General features: G+C 39.3%; 1 protein-coding gene across 17 annotated transcripts in view; it reads right to left on the reverse strand.

The window, feature by feature from the left end:
* madd (MAP-kinase activating death domain) overlaps positions 1–15,229 on the reverse strand; it is a 105,458-nt gene extending 90,229 nt beyond the window's left edge. For 12 of the 17 annotated variants that reach the window (XM_064335746.1, XM_064335745.1, XM_064335744.1 and 9 more), the window contains exon 1: positions 14,901–15,228. The gene's annotated coding sequence lies outside the window, so the exon portion shown is untranslated. Of the gene's footprint in view, positions 1–13,331; positions 14,059–14,900 lie in introns of those variants that run through there. The other 5 variants (XM_064335749.1, XM_064335748.1, XM_064335739.1 and 2 more) reach the window with 3 other exon arrangements.
* Between the last annotated feature and the right edge of the window lie 941 nt (positions 15,230–16,170).

Raw genomic sequence — 16,170 nt, forward strand, 5'->3', positions numbered from 1 at the left:
AAGGAAAACCTGTGTATTGGGTGTTTGATTTGAGACTGTGCTCCAGTACATTTTCATTTCAAATTATCTCAAGACAATATCCCCTATACTGCCATCTACTCAAATTTAATGATAGTAGCTACTGTCAAGGCTGACCTGAGTGCAAAACAATCCGTTCGTTCAGAGGTATCACTTCAGAGCAGGCATGTACAAGTAGATCCACATGGCCTTTCTTATTTAGATGGGCTTGTAATAGCAAGGCTTGAATTACACCGAAGCCATGCAGCCATTTTGGTCTTAATGCCCTTTGAGAAATGCGTACCTGCACGGCCATATTTGCGCCTTGCCTGATAATCGATATGGCTGTGGAACAAAAAGCTGGCCATCCCCATTATTAGGAAATAATTATTCAATTTAATTTTATTTGTACAGCGCTTTTTACAGAGAACTGTCACAAAGACACTTTACAGAGTAGTAAGGCAGGAGACAGAGCAAACACCAGGCCTGAACCCCCCAAATAGCAGGTACATGAGGTAAAAAAAAAAAAAAACCCTCAAATGGTGGCAAGAAAAAACTCCCCAATGGGAGGAAATCTCAAGAGCAACCTGGCTATAGAGGGGGAGCCCATCTTCCACTGGCCAGCCTGGTGTAAAGTAGTATTATCTATAATTATCCAGAACGTTTTTTCACTGAGCACCAAGGTGGTGATGTTCAGTACCATCTCCATGGAATGTCACCCTAGATACCAGCTTTGCACTCTGGTTGCAGTGTGGGATTGCCTCCCTGCTCTGTTATGTTGCACTTTAAAACATTCACTTCAACCTTATGCCTGCTATTTATAGCTAAATCAACTGTACAATGTCTCTGAAAGGTAAGGTCAGGTAAGCTTTCTAAAACCAGTTCTGAAATGACCATTTTCAACTGTTTTTAAATTAGATAGCTATAGCTAAAATGTTTACAAACAATTCAAAGATAACTGAAAAAAATTATCAATTTTTCACTGTCCAATTAAACTATCAATGAACATTAGCCAGCTGGTTATAGGGTAGAAACACATAGATATACATAGCCACTTTTAATTTGACAACATCAAATAGGCCTAGGTGAACTGAAATTTTATTTCTGCAAATCAATATAAACGTGATTACTAATAAAACCTTAAATGAACTGTGGAGAAAAATTGTTCTCGGGGATTTTAATATACTGACTTTTTTTTTTACTTTACTTTAAGACTCAAATTTCCCCAAACATTCCATCAATAATATGCAGCACTGAAAAGAGATAGTCTTGACTGAGTATTCCATTATTTAGGCTTATCGAATTCTGGAACATTGGTCTGTGTCCAACTTAACAATGACTCTTCTTGAATAGTTTAAAAGCCTCATTTCTGGCAGTTGGCTCAAGTTTGAAACAACATAATGCTGAAAGAGACAGGACAATATTTTACTGCCTTCTGATTTGGCCTTAATACCTTTCAAAATTTTGGCTTTGCTGAGGCCAATGTGGACTTGCCCTTAACAATTATGAAATTTCAACTCTGGAATAGACACCAATATTTACAATGAGATCCATATGATATGAGGACTGAAGGATGTTATCTATGCAGCACCTGTTCTAAATGTACCACAGGGAAGTTCTGTGTCTAATCTGCTAATAATAATGATACAGAACTGTTTGCCAAATTATGTTCGGCCTGTTTCCTACATATTATTACAGAAATTTATTTTCCATCTGAGCTGACTGCAGGTTTGACTCATTCACAATAGCCAAATTCAGTCCGTTATTTTTGTCAATTAAATAAAACATGTATGACAACACTGGATCATCTCACACACAGTGTACGGAGAAACACACTTTTGCAGCAAAATAGCCCCAGAATGCATTATCCTGCTCTCCTGACTTAAACTTCTGGAAAGGGAATTTCATTCATATGAAATATGGTGAGAAACACACTAAATCCTGCAGCACTTTGCTGCTGTACTCCACCCAGAAAGAGAAACCACCCTCCATCACTTTCCTCTCTCGCTCTATCCTGCAACTTCCACTGAGCTAAACCCCAACTAGTGCACCAACCACAACAAAAGCTTTAAGAAACCATGATCACAGAAACAACCACACAGACAGGCACAGCACTAGGGGAATGGCACAGATCTTGGTGCAGTGACAGATTTTGGCCTCTCAGCCATCACCTGATTAACTGCCAGCTAAGCCCTGCTGGTTCCACCCCCAAGATTACACTGTGTCTTGTGCAAAGAGTGCCAAAGAAAATGCATACATGCAAGAATAAGAGTTCTAAAGCCTATACAGCTTTCACAAGTCCTGACAACAAGGTCATCAGGACCATACCAGCCAGTGAAAGAGAAAGGTAAATTTTGCCAAGTGTCTGCACATAGAACCCTGAAGTCTGAAATTGCATTCCTGAGCCAATATGAGATGCAATGCGCATGTGAAGATGTGGCGCACCAATGGCATGTTTACCAGGAGTGTGTGTTGTGCTAGAAGCAGAACAAACAATCGTCTCACATTCATTTCATATGATGTCTCTGCGTTTGCATCCTGGACAAAAAAGCAAACAATGCACGGCTGATAGAGAAGAGTGGAGTAGGACCTGACGGTAACAAAGCATTAGCCTAAATGATAGCCCAAAATAAAAATGCACTAAAAGTGCACTTCCAAGTTAAACGATGCGGTTGTTCCCTGCACTTGGAACGGTACTTCTCTCTAGGGTTTTCAACACACACATGTTCCTGGTTATGGTTATACACTTTGTTGTACGTCGCTCTGGATAAGAGCGTCTGCCAAATGTCTGTAATGTAATGTAATATAAAAGAAAATATCTCATTAGAAAGCTTGGCTGGAAATAAATAATTTGCAACAGAGGGACAGCACCAAATGTACATGGCACACTAATGTCAGTCACCAGTCTGCCTGTCTTTTCCTCTCCAGCTTTGAGGAAAATGGTCATTGAATGCTAGTTAAAAACTGTGTAAAGAGGGTGTTTTTCCAAACATTCATGCCAAATGATAAATTCTTCCCTTCATTCCCACTTTGTTAATCCAGCCACTGTGCAGGGACACTGCTCTACTTCCGCAGCTGGCACAGGCAAATTGCAGGCACCCAAAAGACCAGAAACAGTTTCTCTGCAATGAGGCCGAGAAGATCCTGATGCCCGAAATCCACCTTCACAGGGTGATTCTACAATCTATTATGGGCCAGTCTGTGGGGTGCAGCAGGGTCCGCATGCAGTTCCAGAGAGTAGGGCACACTGCACCCATACAAAACACATGACCTCTCTACTTTAAAAAAAGAACGTCTTTTCATTAACTACTGCACCAGTGAGTATAACATATGGCACATATTAAGTTAATTACGGGACTTTGTAGATAATTCAAATGGCTGCTATAGCCAAACAGATAGCAGATATATCTGTAAGACCATTAATCCTATAAATATTTTTGAAATTATATTTATAGGTATATATTAAGCTTACTCAAATATCCCATCTTAGATGAGAAAGGCATAGTAAGATATTTTGATGATGCGGTAACAGTAAATTATAATCATGTACTGCAGGTATAATTATTAGTGAGATTACCAAGATAATAGCGTTATGTTATAATTTTGATCAATGCTAGCATCATTATAAAGATATTTTAGCATAGCTAGGTTTGTCCGAATTATAATGCCGACCGACAGCATAAGGGACTGCCATTCAAAGTTATAGTTCAGCTACATTTGCATTTGCCCACTCTTCGAAAAGGTAGAGACTCGCACACACTCAGTGGCAGGACACACGGTGTGCGAGACTAGACGGAATGAATGTCAGTGGTGAAAGCTAGTTATTACGGGCCCCCTCTCACCCTCAGACACACACAAACACTTTTGGCTATATTGGCACGTTTGATTACAAAATATGCATCTATGCAAGAAAACGTACATATGAAAAAAGTGTTTATTTAAATTTACTTTATTAATAGTGTCTTTGTTATACAGCTGTCAGGTGGTGATTCTCAACCCCAATGTAAAATCAATGTAATTTGGCTAACAAAGCTAACGGCTAACAGGGAGTGAGCTGTGCAACACACGTTCCCCAATTTATAACATAATTTCTGGTGAGTAGCTCAGCGGATGCTGAAAAATTCAAGTTACAGTTACCCTTACATTAAATTTTATGATCATGGTTCACTGCTGCTTGGCTATGCAAATCAATTGTTGAGACAAATAGCTGAGGCCAAATTCAGGCTGGCACCATCAGACACCCAACACCAATCCCCTTGTAAAGCACTCATTTGAAGGTCATCTGATGAGCCTACATTGACAAAACAATCAACAATCTCCTGCAAAATCGGCTAGCAAGAACTGATGATCTTGACAGAAAGTAGCCAATAGCCAGTCTATTCAGTCTCTCCTCCAGATGCTGCTCCTCAGGTAGTTCTTGATTAATTTAAATTTAAAAAGTGATTCATTAATTACAAGGGAGCTCTGCTGTTGTGACTGTGAGAGGCAATGTCATAAACAACCGCAGCAGCCAACACACCTCACCAAAGTTTGCCAGATGAAGTTCCACAATAAGCATTTTTCACAAGTTAAAAGACAGGTTCATGTTCAGCAATCTCAATCTTAAAACATGTCCTGAATGGCAGCAATTCAGCAGGTATGGTTGTTGAAATATCCCTACTGTAGTGGTCAAGCAGACCTTTTGACATGGTTGAGTTGCGGAATTGGCGACTGCTTCATTAAAAAGCCATCCAACTCTGGCAACTTGGCTACCGTTCTTTCCTGGTCCATTTTTTCTCTTCAAAGTTCCACTTTTTGTATTTATAAGGCATTTTGATATGCTTAGTTGTAGCTAGGAATCCTCTTTGCTCTCATCCTCAGCTAGCTCACTGACCTTAAAATTTCACAGTTATGAAAAAGAGACACTTGACACTGGACAATGGTATACACAGACATAATTCTCAGCAATCTTTGCTGATCAGAAAATAACAGTACCAAAGAAATGACCATAATTTAATTCAATAGTTTAAACAATACGTTTTTTGTAGAATTGGCATATAGGCTTGTCATGATCGCAGACTTTTGTACTAAGAAAGTGCAATAACCATGGTCGAGATGCGTTTTCTCATTGAACGATATATATAAAACAGATAGCACCAAGGAAATTAGCATGTTTTTCCCGATGTTTAACAAGTGTCTGAAATGCAAGGGCCTATGAATGAACAGACTTTTTTTTCCATGTAGGGCTAATTATCCATGGGAGGATTACCGGCCCACGCAGAGCACAGGGCCCAGTGCAGCAGCAACGTCTGTGCTGTCAATATCTCCACCACCAATGTATGTCCTGAATGATACCAGAATCTGCACATTTGTACAGTTATGTTATCTGGGACTAAATCAAACTAGTGTATCAGTCTATTTTATAGCCATTAGGGAAAAAACAAAAAAAGGTGCTGCTTAAAGGTACAGTGTGTAAGATTTAGTGGCATCTAGCGGTGAGGTTGCAGATTGCAACCAACTGAATACCCCCCCCTGCATGTTAAATCATAGAAAGACATGATGTGTCACAAAAACTACTATACTACTAACGCTTAGGCTACATTACAGTGTGAAAGATCCTCATTATAAAATACCACTAACCTATTTAAAGACACTCAATTTCAAAAATAATGTATATAACCAAAATATTTTGAGCAGTAATACTTACATAGCAATGATGAAATCTTATCTGTTTTCAATAGATAGAGACAGAGACAGTAAATCAATGATATATTTCTATCCGCTTCTGTCTTACACCAGAAAATGGTGTCAGCTAGGTCTATCAGCAAACATATGGCTTAGCTATGCCCAGATGTCCTCAATAATAATAGTATTTTCCAAGAAATTACGAAAAATCGTTGACAACGTTTCGTTAGGTGCAGCATCTTTTACTGCTACCACAGAGTGAATGCGGAAGTGAAGCGATGATAACAAAACTTTCGATTACACTGACCAATAAAATGCTATTCCAAAAGCAAAATTAGACATGTTATATATCGTTAGAAAGCTTATACTCTCACCTACTGAGTAAATGGATTGTCAATCAAGCCAGACTGTACTAAAAAGGGCGGCAACGCCGTAAAATACACGTGTGGTATTACGCACAGCTATTTTGGAAAGTACCCAGGCATCACAAATGCGTGTATATTTCACAAACGGATTGTCCAAGACAATATATGACCACTCAGTCTCTTCTTTCTTCTTCTTCGTCTTCCAACCGGTGCATCAAAATTAAAAATGCAAAGAAAAAAAATGCGAAAGGCCCTCTCTAGAGCCATTTGACCGTTTTGGGCTACTGTAGAAACATGGTGGTGCAACATGGCGGCCTCCGTGGAAGAGGACCCGCTCCCGATGTAGACATAAAGGGCTCATTCTAAGGTAACGAAAACACAACAATTCTTATTTTCATGGGATTATACACTAATTAAAACATACTTATGAATATTATATTCCATTTCTGCCAAGTCCATTCCCCTAGATGCCACTGAATTCTACACACTGCACCTTTAAGATTTCAAATTAAACATTAAACTTAATCATTGTAGTTACCTTTGGATTATTAAACATGTCGATGGAGTTTCATCGCGTGGGAAAATGCAATGCCTAAAGAAGGTATGACTTTAAAGGCCTCGAGAAAATGCTCTTAAGCACTCTGATAATCTATTTAGTGTGGATTATGGTGATGGATAAACAGTCCAACAATCTGCAATTACGTAACTTCACTTCATCAGACGCACACAAAACAAATTGCTTCAGAACAGGCTAACACAAGCTTCAAAACAAAGTAACTGAACATTTTCCTTTTTTCACCTGAATCATCAATATTCCAAGAAGATTAAAAAAAGAAAACATGATATTTGTTTTCCATTACAAATTTTGAAATACACTGCATGAAGCATGAAAATCTAAGGAATGACAAATGCTTTCAATTCTAGAAGACATAAGGAAAGAAACTATTCATTTCACACTGAGAAAACATGGACGTTGAGAAAACACTGAGAAAACACACATGTAGTGTGTAGTAATGTGTCTTCTTTGTTATAATGCAAAAAGATTATGTTGTTTCACTTCAGCCAAAACACTACAATGCAAAGAGCATCTCCCTTTCAGCAGTTGATTGCCAGTGATAGGATATCAAATTAACAAACACTCAAGAGTCTGGAATGACATCGGCGAAGGTATATGACCCCAAAGCGTACCAGCAGTTTCCTCTTATGACTTCCCTGATTAGATAAAATTGTGTGCGGTGATTACTTCCCAGCTGACCATTCTCATAAATCATCACTGTACAGAGCACCACCACTGGACAGAGCCACCTTTGATAAAATTAGTGTTATTCCTAGCTGTAAGCTTACCGAACTACCCACTGGTTAATGATGCCATCTTGTGACAGTTGAACGGCCTGGTGGTTTATGGTGAGACCATTTGGAGAGTCAGCTCGCTACTAGGATGCAAATGGGTAACTGATCAAGTTGTGTTTTAGTTCCTGTTCAAGAGGGCATGTTGCAGTTTCTCCAGGTGTACTTAAAACACTACAAATTGCATGGGCTGCTGGACGGTTCATCCTGTCATGGCACTGTTCAAATGTGTGTATGGCCCGCAAGGTCTGATACCAAATCTGGATCCTGTCATATAAAAATCTGACCCCATGGGGGGTGTACCCCCCCCCCAAAAAAAAAACAATTATGTAGCCTACATGCACGGTCATGTATAAATTGAAGTATGGTGTTTATTTTCTATAGCATAGTAACATGGCCCTTGTATTGTGCTAGGAAAATGTCCAGCAGTCATATATTTATTTTGGTATAAGGTCAATTTTCATGTATTGTAATGTAGGTTTTTGGGACCGAGCTATAGAAAGTATAGAAAAATCACCCATGCATTGTTACCAGCATTCCATAGCACAGAAAATTGTTTATATTAAACCATTGTAGGATATGAAATTGAATAAATACATGGAATCAGTGGGGTCACTTTTCTATAATAGAAAAATTGACCCCAGAGTCGCTTTTCCATGGGGGTCACGATCCAATCTGACACCAACAACCCCTCAAGGCAGTGTGTAACTGGCCATAGCATTGGCCGGGGGGGGAAGGAAGGCATTTTGGTCAGCAAGATATCCTTTTCTCATCATTCACCAGGGATCCCCACTGCTCAAAATGGTGCCCAGTCTGCACAAGCTACACATTCATGTCCCCTTCCGACTCAAGGTCTGTTTGACCGCTGGACTGCAGGGAGAAAAGCAGCAAGGACTGACATCACGGATTCCAGAGAACATGCGCTTGTCTGCCCTCTACCAAACTGACAGAGACAGCAGCGAAAATCACACAAACTGCAAACTCCAAATTGGGAAAAATCACATTGTTTTAAAACATATCAACATTTGCAGCAAATAAGTGGAAGAAATATTTGGTTTCAAGATGTGTCACATCTTTGACTTCGGTAAAGGATCGTATCTGAACTGGAGCCCCCAGCCTACCCCCTTGTGACTCATTTGATAGCCTGTTTAAATCACGGGTGTGTATGTTGACTGAGGTGAAACAGAACAATTACGCAAATATGACCATGTTCATAGGCATGTGGGTTTATAAGGTCACCTGTGCATCAACACACTGGCCCTCCTATAAACGAGGTCAGCAAGCCATACGGGAGGAAACCATGCGCAAAACGGCAAAGGGGGTCGGAAATTTTATGCGTTATCTTTGAGCTAATCCGCTTCATCGTATGAATGAGGCCCAAGGTTACGTGCTAAACACAAAAAGTAGGCTATATTGTGTGGGAGATGTGACACACCCTTCAGTGCTCTTTAATCTTGGCAGTGGCACTGCATCGTATCAGTATTACCCAAAAATAACTCAAAACAAACTTGTCAGAATCAGCCCGATGTTAAGATTGTGAAGGCCCGATATGACACAACATACATGCACCAGAGAGGCAATATATCTGATGCAGCAATCATGCAGTAAATTAAGGAAATGTGACATCCTCAAAATGTAGCATAATCATAGTCCCCTGAACCCATTTTATTCATTTTTTCAATGTATCATTTTTAACTGCTAATCTCACAGGCAAAGCTATACAGAGAAGCCTTAGCTCTCTAGCCTCATGCTCACAGTTTAATAATAAACATAGCATGCTGAAATATTTTGTTATATATACAAAAGTGCTGTGTTGCATTTTTCCTCCATAAGTTCATATCTGCACTCATCTATTTCTTCTACGAATGTGGGAACTTGGTTGCACTTTGCATTTGTGCTGTAATGTAAAACAGGAAGGCATCGGCATCGCCAGATAAATGTCTTATAATTGTCTCTGTATCAATATCAGCTCTACAATTTCCATGCTGTGTGAATAAACAACAGCCCCCACAACCTCTCCCCCCAGATTCAAACACGAGCCCTGAAGTGGTGCAGTCTGTACAGACCGTCCTCACCACCAGTGCAGGCCGGGATCTAAAGCTGCAGGTTCAAGCATTTGGTATCTCTACATCTGGCCCCCAACAGACTACCGGTTAACACCTGTGAGATTTCCCCTGATCCGGGCTACTCCCCTGTAATACTGTGTGAACCGTAAGGTGTAAAGCAGTCACTGCTGACTGCACTGCAGGAGTGCACACACCTCAGCCACAGACGCTACGGCAGGGGTGTCCAATCTTATCCAGAAGGGCCGGTGAGGGTGGGTGCAGGTTTTTGTTTTAGCCCAGCACGATGACACTTGATTCAACTAATTAAATGTTCACGGTATTCACTTAAGACTATGATAAGTAGAATCAGGCGTCTTAGTGCTGGGTTAAAATGAAAACCTGTACCCACACTGGCCCTTTTCGGAAAGGATTTGACACCCCTGCGCTACGGGTTCGAGAGTGCACGCAAAATAGCGGTAAAGGCACAATAAGCGATTCCAAACTGGGAAGAAAATGAAAAATAAACATAGGCCAAAGCTTCCTGGATACAAACCACTCAAGAATTACGTTGAAGGTAAATACACAGAGTGCAAAATGAAACTCCAGACAGGTGTAGATCGATGAAGCCTGCATCATGGAGAAAAATGGCACTCAACCAGTCCATGAGTAAGAAACATTCTACCTTCTGTCCAGCCCTGCTTCGATTTAATAATTCAAGCCGTATAAATAAATGATGCAGCGTCACAAAGTCAAATTAAATATTCAAATCCCTCTGCAGCAGCAGCTGACAAAACAGCAGAATTTTGAGTGGTGAATAACAAAATGCAATACAGATCAAAGAAATCACCGACAGCTGCAGTGGAAATCTACATAAGTGTACAGAACTTAAGCAGTCCGGTAAAATCCGAGTGTAACATGCAGGTCAAAGGCTAAATCATGGTACTGGTTCATTCAACTGCAGAATGTATGCAATCGCAGGCAGGGAGTTACATAAATGCATAAACTGCAGGTGCAGACAAGCCTATATTCCAGGCTGAAATGGAACCTCTAAATAAAACAGACAGATGGCTTACCACTAAACTGCCAATCAGCAGGCACCCCTGCACATGGGGGGCTGTTCTCCATGTGCAAATGGACCATCACTGCAGCCTGTGTGATGCGCAGCAGTGCAACTACTTTAATCTGAAAACCTCAAAAGCCCTTCGCCATTTAACTTAAGTACAATTAACAAATTAGGTGCAGAATGGCAATGGAGTTCTAGTAGTAACAGAATTAACTTGATTTGATTAAATTTAACTTTGAGTACATCAGCATACAAAATTAAGGACTTTATATAATTTAAGAGTGTTGTATGTCAGAAAATTAATGCAATTTTCAACAATATTGAATTTACAGAATGAGCTCAATAGTTCTGAATTTCTTTTACATCAGGAAAAATGCACATCTGCATTAATTTTATAATGTTGCAGTTTATCCTACTGATATATTTTGCTTTGTGTTAATTACTAGACAAGTATGAAGCCCGAAAATTACTAAACAGGAAGTAATATATTTTTATTGCATAGGTAACAATGTAATTTAGTATGAAGGACTATTAACACAAGCTGTTATAAAAAGAATTATTTTTTTACCAACAAAGTATTGAATTCACTTTGAAATGTATTCATTTCATTCGACAAAATTAAAAATCCATTGAACTGACACAAAAATATTCAAACACAATTGATATTTCTAATGATCCTTAAAACCAAATGAAACTAAGCTTACAGAAACAAAACTGAGTGTTACCTCACGACTGCAGTAAACAAAAACTATTCACTTTCATTTTAACTTAATTTTAACATCCCAATAGTGATTCAGGACTTACAAATTTCCAGATGCAAGAAAAAAACAGCACAATGAGCATAAAATGTGCCGACAAAATTACTGCAGGGATAATTCCATAGTTTTCAAGCCTATGTAACAATAACTGATCCAAAACACATTAAAATGATTCTAATATTTTTCATAAATATAGATTTGAAAAAGTTTTACACTGAAGTAGGCCTATTTTTAGGAACGCTGTCTCATTCTCATGTATTTCCTTGTAGTAAAATCCTCTAGTAGGACTGAAGGCTAGCAACACGTTTACAGTTTGCATTGTTTGTATGTCAAATCTATTTAACCTAAGTAGGCCTACTTCACAGAACACATCAGAAAAAAGACATCAGATTGTGTTATACAAGACTGTACTCTACTGAAGAGTATTACAGGGCAACTTCTAACCAACTATGTAACACAGTTTAGGTACATATCACCTAGGTAGGTAAATTTGTCAATGAAAAAAAAACAGCCTAAATAGTGCAGGCTTTCGTTAAGCAATCTTTTAATTTGCCAGGTATAAGGAATTTGGTTCAGAAATGGCATGTTTAACATTAACTCACATTGGGCTGTAAAACTATTGCAGAAGACCTGAGCAATGCAATCAACCTGTACATCTAATACATCATTGTTTTCCTACATTTGAAACCAGAAATATCAAAACGGCTTAAAAAAAGGAAGACAGTATGCTCAGTGCATATTCCAGTCGACTTCTGTGCTTGCATTCATGGAAGTGCAGCACCAAATACTTGTGCAATATAAAAATGAAGGATGCATAGTAGCCTATTTCTTCAAGATTGACAAACACTGTAAAAAGATGAGTGAATTCCTGTATGAGTTTCTTTTAAAATGCTACATTTCAGCCACAATAAATTTAAAATGGCAAACTCAACCAATAATAATGGCTTTTAAAATTTCAGTCATTTTTTTTTTTTTTTTTTTTTTTTTTAAACACCTCAGGTTCAAAAGCATTTGGTATAAACCCTTTCGCAATAAAAATCAATCTTATACATGCTTTAGTCTATTGCATGATCCACTTTTTCCCTTTACAACAAATGAGTATGTGTAGGAACTAGTGGTCCAATTAATGACAACACTGATATATCAGCTATATACATCTCTGTGAACTTGTCACATGTTCTGTGCTTTTAAGGATGAAGTTCAGTTTGAAGACGGCGTGTTGTTGGTGGAAACACTATATAGACTATTTCTCAAAGCTTTCCAAATTTCTGCTCTCAAGTCTCATTTTCTAATAAAGCGGTTTGTATCTTACCAAACTAAACATCCTTAAAACGAAGTGGGTTCAATCTGATCTACCTCTTCCACTTGTCATTTACAGACCAGGAAATTACTTCCAATTCAAGTTAATGAACTCGTGCCCCATTCAGATTTTACAATGGAAACTCATTTTAATAAGGGAATGCATCAACACACACTAGCAAATATACTGGCTTCTATTGACGTCAATAGCCTACCGCCTATATCCGGTCAAACACTCACAATTGCTATCTCCAATTACCCCTTATTATCTAGGATCACTTAAGCACCGGAGAGAAAAACCTAGAACCCATCTAACAAACAGGCCACGCACATTTAGTCTATTTTTAATTGTTTTCAGAGGCTTTCATTAGTGTATCCAGCCCAGGAGAGGGCTGTGCCAGATCAATAAGGCATAGGCTCATTGCGTCTGAGCCCTAAACACATTGCAGTTCCTATCCCTGATCTGTATCAGAGCAGTGCATGCCTGATTTAAAAAAATAAATAAAACATTTTGGTCCTAATCCTCTTCCGTACGCCTCTTCAGATATTAACCTAATGTTCAAACAGGCAAGCAAAACGCGTAAAGATACTACAGCACCAAAAATATAAGGTTGCATATGCGAGCTGTGTTTTATTCCAAAACACACACACGCACACATAACGTTGGCTAACCATTTCAAAACATAACATCGTCTTTTACGTCAACTAGTAGTACGTGGGTACCGTTCAGCAAACCTTTATTTAGGTACTACTATAGGTGTTCGATGATAGCATATTAAGACCAGATACTTACACTGGGTATGCAATCATCATAGAGATGTGCAGTCCTGTAGACCATCTCTGTTGGACAGCGGGCCTAACGTTAACCACAGCGTATAGTTTTCCCCACCAAAATGTCCACGGAACTCGTAATTAAAGGACACGAGTCTTTAGTTCCATTAGTCAATTGCACCTCGAGTCATCGATACGATAAAACAACTCCGTACTAGATGATGTGAAGATGAGTATGCGATTCTACCAGACGTCCGTGTTAGAAGCACGAACACGAACGATACCATCGTCACAAACCACGCTTCAGGTGTGAGGTTAAGAAATCCATACTAGTTCGTTTAGTCGATTTACGTTACGTGCAATTTGACAATATGTTGTTGTGGCTAACAAGCTAGCCGCATAGACAATAGAATATTGTCAAATTCCGAAGTGGTAGCCTACTGCAGGGTCAGCCCTCACTTTGTCCAATGTTACGAAACAGGTTAGCTAGCTGACTGCGAACACCCAGACTAGCTACCTCCTCTCAGTCAGTGTGAAATCGGATTACATAGCCAGCGCTGACCGACGTCAGCAAGCGAGCTAGTTTATTGATTCATTAAAACACATTTGTAAAAATACGGGTAAACGAATGAAATTATGAATGGCACCAAATTACGTTTGTTTTTCAAATGTTAGCATTCCTTGCCATGCGTCTGATTTTCCGTTTGCAACGCATGTTCCTAAGGTTAGCTAGCTAGGCACTGATGAACTCAGATAGGAGATGGTAGCTAGCAGCCAAATTAGCTAGCTACATTTTCAAACAGATTAACCACCAAAACGTAATTCTGGTGAAAGCGAGTGCTCGTTTTTTCACCTTAGACTATCAACCAAACGATTTCAGGACAGAACGCCCTTGCTATTGTGTAGCATCCTAGAGGTCCAAAAAGCTTGCTACCTGCAATAAACATAGACTAGAGTAACAATCGAGAAGCTAGCTACTGTATGTTTAGAAAAATGATAGCTACTATGGCTAACTCGGTGCCATTAACATGCCGCCTGTGTTAAACTAGCTCCACCTGTCAGTACTTAACCATACACCGATGTCAGCCAAAGCTGGTTAGCTATGGTGACCTGCCTAGACTATACTCACGATGTCCACATCCACGTTAGCTCGCTAGAGTTGTTAACGTTCTGGTAGCTAGCTAAATGGCGCTACTGCTGCACGTTAATATAGCTTACTACTAGCTCGCTACTACTACTAAAGATACCCAACGTCAACCGAAACCAATTCCAAAACGACAAGCTGGCGTGGCTGTTTACATTGTTTAGCTAACGTTACATACGGAAATATAAATCAATTTCCCCAGTTTTTCTTTTCAGTTCATTAGCAAGCTTGTCGGAAATATGCACATCCATCTCCGTAGGCTATAGCAATTTCCTTGTGCTTGTTTCTACATAAATCAACATAACTACTGCAACCATCTTGATATTTCATTAGCTGGCTAGCTACATATCAACAGAACAGAGTTAGCAAGCGAATTTAACGTAAATAGTCAGCTGCCAAAGTTATAACTTGACATTACAGCGAAATGTTAAAGCGTCATTCCCTTACCTGGATCGGAAGATGCTAGATCGCTGGCTAGGTGGCTTAGCCTCAATAATAGCTAGGGAGAGCCTAGATAATAATATTAGCTAGTTTGCTAGCTGGCAACGTTTAAAGTCGACCAGCTCAATTCAGGCGCCGTCTTTTTTTTTTTTTTTTAATTTTTTACCGTGGACACTTTGCTGATGAGATCGGTAGCGTCTTTGATGTCGAGTTATCTTTCTGGATGGTTAGCTACTTTACTAGCAAAGCAAGCTGGCTCGCTAACAACATATGAAGCCTCCACTCCATCGCCGAAACATCATCTGCGATGAGTTCCGCATTACTGTAGGGTGGGGGAGGCTCTACCATTCAACTAAATGGGGATGCTCATAAAAAGCGTAATTGGAAACTCAATATATAATTTATATATATATAACATTTTTCCCCGAGCAGTTTATGTTGATACCGTCATTAACATTCGTGGTGCGATGAACATTAGGCAGGTGGTTGGAATGACTTGCAATAGCTTAAGCGAATTTAGAATCTGAAAACATGACAAAATTTTAGTTTCTAAATACCCTGAGTATCAATTATTTGGAATTGTATCTACCATAGTAGTTTTATACTACTCCCCTTTTCGTAAAGTAATAGTACATTCTAAAACAATTGATTTAATGGAGGATTCAGAAGTTATTCGAGCAGTACTAGCCATCAACTCACTGCCTTCGATCAAAAAAAATGGATTACTTAATTTTTGTAATCTTACATTATTCAATGTGTTGTGTTTGCAGTGTAAATCTCTGAGTCTTGCCCAAAACTAGAATTCGCTAATTCTTCAGGACACAAAAGTGAGCGTGGAACATAACGACTGAGGAGAGTATTTTCACGACTCAAGGCCCCCTCTACAGGAATGGTACATTATCGACATGGTTTACATGCTAGATTTAGCAGGATCAAATGGAGAGATTATCTCGAAGTCTTTGGCCATTTTGTGGCAATTCAAACACGAGACTGACAGATTGCGACGTACACACAGCACAATCGTCGTATAACTTTTCAGGAGTGCTGAAAGGTTATACTACTGACAAGTTGTCAACTTTGTGGCATATGAACTGTAAACAAGGTACATGTCCACATTCTGACTTCTTGAGACCATGCCCTGATAATCCTCCACGGGACTGAGAAATCATGAGGGCAACAGCAACAAGTAGCCTATATCCTATGTAATTAAAATAAAGTGGCCACTAGACAAAGGGACATTGGTATGATCCTTGCAAACATCAAATGTGCTGCAGGG

This window comes from Anguilla rostrata, chromosome 5 (assembly GCF_018555375.3).
Source record: "Anguilla rostrata isolate EN2019 chromosome 5, ASM1855537v3, whole genome shotgun sequence".
Classification (NCBI taxonomy): Eukaryota; Metazoa; Chordata; class Actinopteri; order Anguilliformes; family Anguillidae; genus Anguilla; species Anguilla rostrata.